Source organism: Tympanuchus pallidicinctus, unplaced genomic scaffold (assembly GCF_026119805.1).
Source record: "Tympanuchus pallidicinctus isolate F22 unplaced genomic scaffold, pur_lepc_1.0 scaffold52, whole genome shotgun sequence".
Lineage (NCBI taxonomy): Eukaryota > Metazoa > Chordata > Aves > Galliformes > Phasianidae > Tympanuchus > Tympanuchus pallidicinctus.
The window spans coordinates 504,495-509,990 of NW_026294772.1; the positions used below are offsets into that span (position 1 = coordinate 504,495).

The window sequence follows — 5,496 nt, forward strand, 5'->3', positions numbered from 1 at the left end:
CATTCTTCCCTTTTGTTTTGGATGGTGCTTGTCTGAAAGCTGCGATATGCTCATTTCTGGTTTGCAGATAAGGCATTTTTAGAGCAAGCTGATAATGCACCAAGGTCTCTGAAACCCTGAAGTTGTGGTTGGCAGGAAGACAGTTTAGGAGATTAGGTCACCATTACCTGACTGTTGTGTTGTGGTTTTCTTTGTCATTATTTTCTAAACTTTAAATCCTGTCACGTCTCCTATAGTTGCCACTGTTGCTGTTTCACCAGTAGAACCCAAGATGGACGGAATGCCAAGCTGGCAGCTTGAGGAAGCTTGAGCGTGAAGGCCTGAAGCTTTGGAGAGGTGACTTCACTGCATGAAGGCAGCACCAGGAGAGAAACAGCTGTGCAGTGTGATTTGGGAAGGGAACGTCTGAGTGCAGACTCATCTCTGACACGGCAGCAATAGGTTGGATGTGGGATCCGAGTGTTTTGCAGAGCTCCTGGTAGGAGTTGCTCTCTGGAGCCACAGCTCTGCAGTTATTTTCCTTCTGGAGATGCATATTTATTTGGATTAACTTCACAGGGAGCCTAGACAGTGCTAGCTGGGTCTTGGCTAGCTGACTGTTGGATGTGTAAAAGTAGGTGGCATAAATTTGCCCTGACAGCTGTAAGTAGTGAGGTGAGAGTTAAACTCACGATGGGGAAAGACAAAGATGGGAACGCATGCCCAAAACCAGCCTGGGATTTGAGTGTGGTGAGCACCTCTGTCTTTAGTGTTGGTAACTCTAAACGCAGCGGTTGCTTTGGTTTACTGTTGGTTTGTCCCAGTGATGATCTCTGTGGCCTCATGCAGGGCACTGCGTGCTCTGCACAATATGAGGAGTTGGACTCCATGCACACACCCAGGGGTTGCATCCAGGATGGAGTTGGGGTTAAAATGATGCTGTTGTGTGTTGTCTGAGATAGCAGAGACAATGCAGTAAGTGCACGGCCTGCTTGCTGGAGCAAAGTGCTGCAAGGCACAGGCAGATGGCTGGTGCTGGGTCCGGTGCACAGAGCTCCCAGCCGGAATCAGAGCTCTGAGGTCTGTTTTGAACTCGGTTAATACAAAGCTCTCTCACTTCCCTGCTTTCTTAACTGCTGTGACAAACCAAACTAACCAACCGCCCTGAAGCCCTAACGCTCCTGTTGGAGCTACTTGAGGCCTCTGCCATCTCCCATTGTTTCTGTTCTGGTGATTTGGTCTGTGGACTTCAACGAGCTTCCGGTGATGCTGTTGTTGCTGTTGTTTGTAAAGAGGGAATGCCCAAAGGGTTCCAGTGTGAAAAGGGCTCACATTTGCACTGTGATCAGGAACAGGTCGGGGTGTTTCTGTTTCTCACTTGGCCCCAAGTATGAGGTGAGCTGCTTTTTGCAGGAGCTGACTGGCATCGCTGCCAGATGCCTTTGCTTCCCACTTGCTTGCCTTATTGCTAATTCAGAAAGAAAAATTGGAGTGGTGGGGCTGGTCATGTATTGGCAGTGCACCAAATAGCAGAAGAGAGAAATGGGCAGGGCGTTGCAGGTGCAAACTTCTTCTCTTGCTGCCGTTGCATGTTTTTGTTATTCTGGATAAGGCAGAGCACCCCGGCCTTGCCTGGGGTCTGCAGGCACAGCTCTGATGGAAGAGGTAGCAGGAGGGCTGTTGGAACAGTGACTGTGGTGTTTTAAAGTAGCAGCTGAGCACAAATGTTTGGTGTTGGGCTTCATGAGAGAAGGGGCACAGGCAGATGCAGCTCCCGCAGTGCTTCTGTTAGCTGGCTTCTGTTGCGAATGCTGAAACCTCAGGCTTCCTGTACTGACTGCAGATTTTCACTTGACTGGAGTATTTGCAGTGCATGATTGTCATACTGTAATACTTGAATTGCAGTGCATGATTGTCATACTGTAATACTTGAATCAACCTTTTTTCTGTCTCTGGGCGAGCACTTGCACTTCCCCCTCCTGCTCTGTGTTGTTCTAGTCTTTCAACTGACTTTTGTCTCCAAAGCTTCAGGGAGTGATGCAGCAAAAGAAAGACTGGTCGCTCCACCAGAGCAGAGTCCCGTTCAGGAGGGAAAATATCCGATCCCTGAAGATGCCTGGTGCACAGATGGGTCCAGCAAGGGCAACCCGAGCGAGTGGAGAGCAGCAGCGTACGATCCTTGCAGCGAGACGATCTGGTTGGACGAGGGGGATGGTCAGAGCAGGCAACGGGCAGAACTGCGAGCCGTGTGGATGGTTGTGAGCGAGGGACCCGGTGATGGCATCCTGAACATCTGCACAGATAGTTGGGCTGTGTGCCGGGGGCTCACTCTTTGCATTGCGCAGTGGGCCACCCAGGAATGGACTGTCCACCCCCCCGATCTGGGGCAAGGACGTGGTTGGAGATACGGAATGCAGTCAGACACAGGACTGTAAGTGCTACCGAGCTTCTGGTTATCAGCCCAGTGGCGTGGCCTACTTGCACACTTGACACTCACCCCGTGTATCTGCTCATTCCTAGGTGAATCTCAGTGGTTTTGACCCAGGCCCAGTGTGGTGCACTGAGTGCTTCCTTCAGTGCCGAGCTCTCAGGAAGCACGAATCGCTGCAGGTCTGATGGCTGCCTTCCACAGCACAACAGTGATGGGGATAAGGAGCTCATCCACCGTCCCGCCCTCGTTTCTCCTGGCTCTGCTGAAGATGCTGACGTGAGCCCAGCAGCCATCGCAGTCCCCAGCCTGGATTGTGACCCAGTGTCTTTGCAGTGCAGCCCAGCCAAGCGGAGTCCGAGTGCCCGGCCAGCAGCAGCTCCACGAGGAGCGGGTCGGCATCGCTGAGGAGCAGCTGAGCCTCTTGGAGGAGGGCTTAGAATCAGGCAGCCGGTCCCAGGCAGCGGGCAGCGCACACAGGTGTGGTGCAGTCACACTTCTCTCCAAATTCGGTGCTTAATTGAATCCACACAAATCTTTATTCTGTGATGAGCAAACCATGCTGTCTACCAAATGATGTCAAAATATTCTTTCTCGCCCTTCACTTCCCTTTCCTGCATGTGATACAGCAGCCCGCTGATCATCGGGGGCTCAATTTGCCACCAGGGAGCGTCAGCGGTCACTGAAGGCTTCGTTGGCTGTCAGAGGGCTCCACTGATGATCAGGGATCTTCAGTGAGGTCAGAGGGCTTTGCTAATCAGCAGAGGGCGTCATTGGTCATCAGAGAGGAGATTTGAAGGGTTTGGGAGGAACTGGAAGGAGGGACTGGGAGAGAGCAGAGGGAGGGTACTGGGGCTGCTTGGCAGCATGGGGAGCTGTGTCCTTTTTGGAGCAGGCAGCACAGAAGGGATGGAGAGGCCCATGGGTGCAGCACATGGGGTGTGGGGTATGGAGCTGGGGACCCCTCCCACCACGTAGAGGTGGCCTCTGCCAGGCAGGAGCAGACACGAACAGCCCCTGCTGAGCATGGGGACGCAGACACAGAGTGTGGCTCTGCTGAGGGCTTTATTGATCACTGGAGGATGTCAGAGCTGATCACATCCCTAGGACACCTCGAGACCCTCCTCCTCTGCACAGCTGTCCAAAGCATGAGGGAAGCTCTGCGGGTGGCAATGGTCCCCCTGGTACGGGGCAGGGATGGCGCCCTCCATCCCATCTATCCCCAGGCCCTGACACACAGTGCTCAGGGCTTGAGAGATCCCTAGGGTCTGTCAGTGTCTGTGCTGCAGTGCCACCCTTATTGTAACAGACTTCTTCCATACGTCCAATCTAAACTCTCTAACTCTTTCCCCTTCTTTCTTGCAGCCCCCCTGAAGATACCAAAGGCCGGAAGAAGAAGAAGGCAGCAGAACCTTATGCTCCCACTGCATACAAATGCTACAGGAGCAGAAACAAACCGGGAAGCTCTGGGTTCCTCCCGGGGAGGCAAAACTGCACAGAGACACCCCAGCTGTGTTTGGCAGTGCCCTCCCTGCCTCCCCCGCTCCTCGCGTGATCCCACTGCTGAGCCAGGATCGAGCTGCCCAGTGCTGCAGAGCACCGTCCAGAGCTGGGCCGAGACCTCCTCCCCTTCCTCTCCTGCAGCTCCGCGTGCAGCCTCACCTCCTCCTGTGGCAGAGCTGCTGATCCCAGGCGTGCTGTCGGGATGCTCCTCTAACCCAGAGCTCCTGCCCACCCTGCCAAGAAAAAGCAAACCAACCCCCCGCCGCCAGCACGGCCCCCCAGCAGGGAACGCACACAGCTTCACGCCGCTCCCCTTCACCCTACCTCAGGACCGGTTATTATGTCCTACCTCAGAGACCAAAGGAGCACTGATCTGGACATTGGTACAAAACACAGCAGCGTCACTTTAAAACGCAAGTTGTGTTTTCGTTGTCATGGGTATTACAGCCCAAAGGTTGTAATAAAGTTCATGCAAAGGAGAACAAATTACAGGTGTTCCATACACAAAAGCAAAGAGGAAAGGTGTGAGGGTGTTTCCCAATGAGAAGTAAGATTCCAGAAAGGGACACATGCAGGGACCCCAGAGGGATGTGGAGGCAAACAGTAACTGCTGCAGAAGCAATGGTACAGAGAGAGAATTCACTGCTAGGAGGAGCTCCCAGTCCAGTGAAAAATATTGACAGCACTGGCTGCAGGGTTGTCTTTTAATTAAAAACAATATTTAAAAACCATCTGGATTTTTTGAGCTAACTATTATAAATATTAGTGGGGGGGGGAATGCTAAATGGTGCTGTAAACAAGGTGGGCGCGGAAGAGCCATGGCATGGGTGGTATCTTTATGTCTGTCTGCACAGCAGTCCCTGCTGCCCCTGCTTCATCTCTCCACAGGAACTGCCCCTGCTGGAGTCTCTTCTGGCCATAGTGAGCCGGGGCCATTCCCCTCCATCTGCCCTGCCTGCTGCCCATCCGCACGGCAATTCACGGCACTGGGCAGCGCAGGGAGCTCTGTGAAACACCCTCTGCATCCAGCTGCACAAAGGACTGCAGGGAGAGAGGAGGGCTGGGGCTGCTGGTGGCAGCTGAGGGACACCATGGGCCATCCGTGGTGCCCGTCCTGCTCCGGAGGCAGGCATGGGGAGCTGGGGGCTGTGACACGGCGCAAATGACTGCAGGCAGAGGGACGTAGCAAATGGAATGCAAAGCTTGTAATAACCTATCCTAGATTACAAGGAGAAACAGAAACAACAGTAATGCTAAAATTCCAGTCCCACCACAGCTGTGCTCCCAGACGTCCCATCCCACTGCTGTGCTGACTCGGAGGACGGCTTGGTTGTGGAGGGGAGAGATGGGGCCGCTGGCAGGGCCCCTGGAACGCTGCCGCTGCTGCCTGGTGCTGCGGGCCGGCGAGGAGCGCAGGGTTACGGGTAGCCGTACTGGTCGGCGATGGCCATGTCTATCTCCCGCTGCACCAGGAACTGCACGGGGCCGATCTTCATCTGCTGGGCCGCCCGCTGCCGCTCTTCCTGGGCCAGGTTCTTCATGCGCTCCCGCTCGGGCCGCTGCTCGGCTGTGATGGGCAGCGACTC

General features: G+C 54.3%; 1 long non-coding RNA gene across 1 annotated transcript; it reads left to right on the forward strand.

Moving 5' to 3' along the window:
- The first annotated feature begins 1,897 nt into the window (after positions 1-1,897).
- On the forward strand, positions 1,898-4,560 carry LOC128091808 (uncharacterized). Its single transcript, XR_008211515.1, has 3 exons — positions 1,898-2,801; positions 3,037-3,146; positions 3,773-4,560. It is a non-coding gene; the product is annotated as an uncharacterized LOC128091808 (long non-coding RNA).
- The last annotated feature ends 936 nt before the right edge of the window (positions 4,561-5,496 follow it).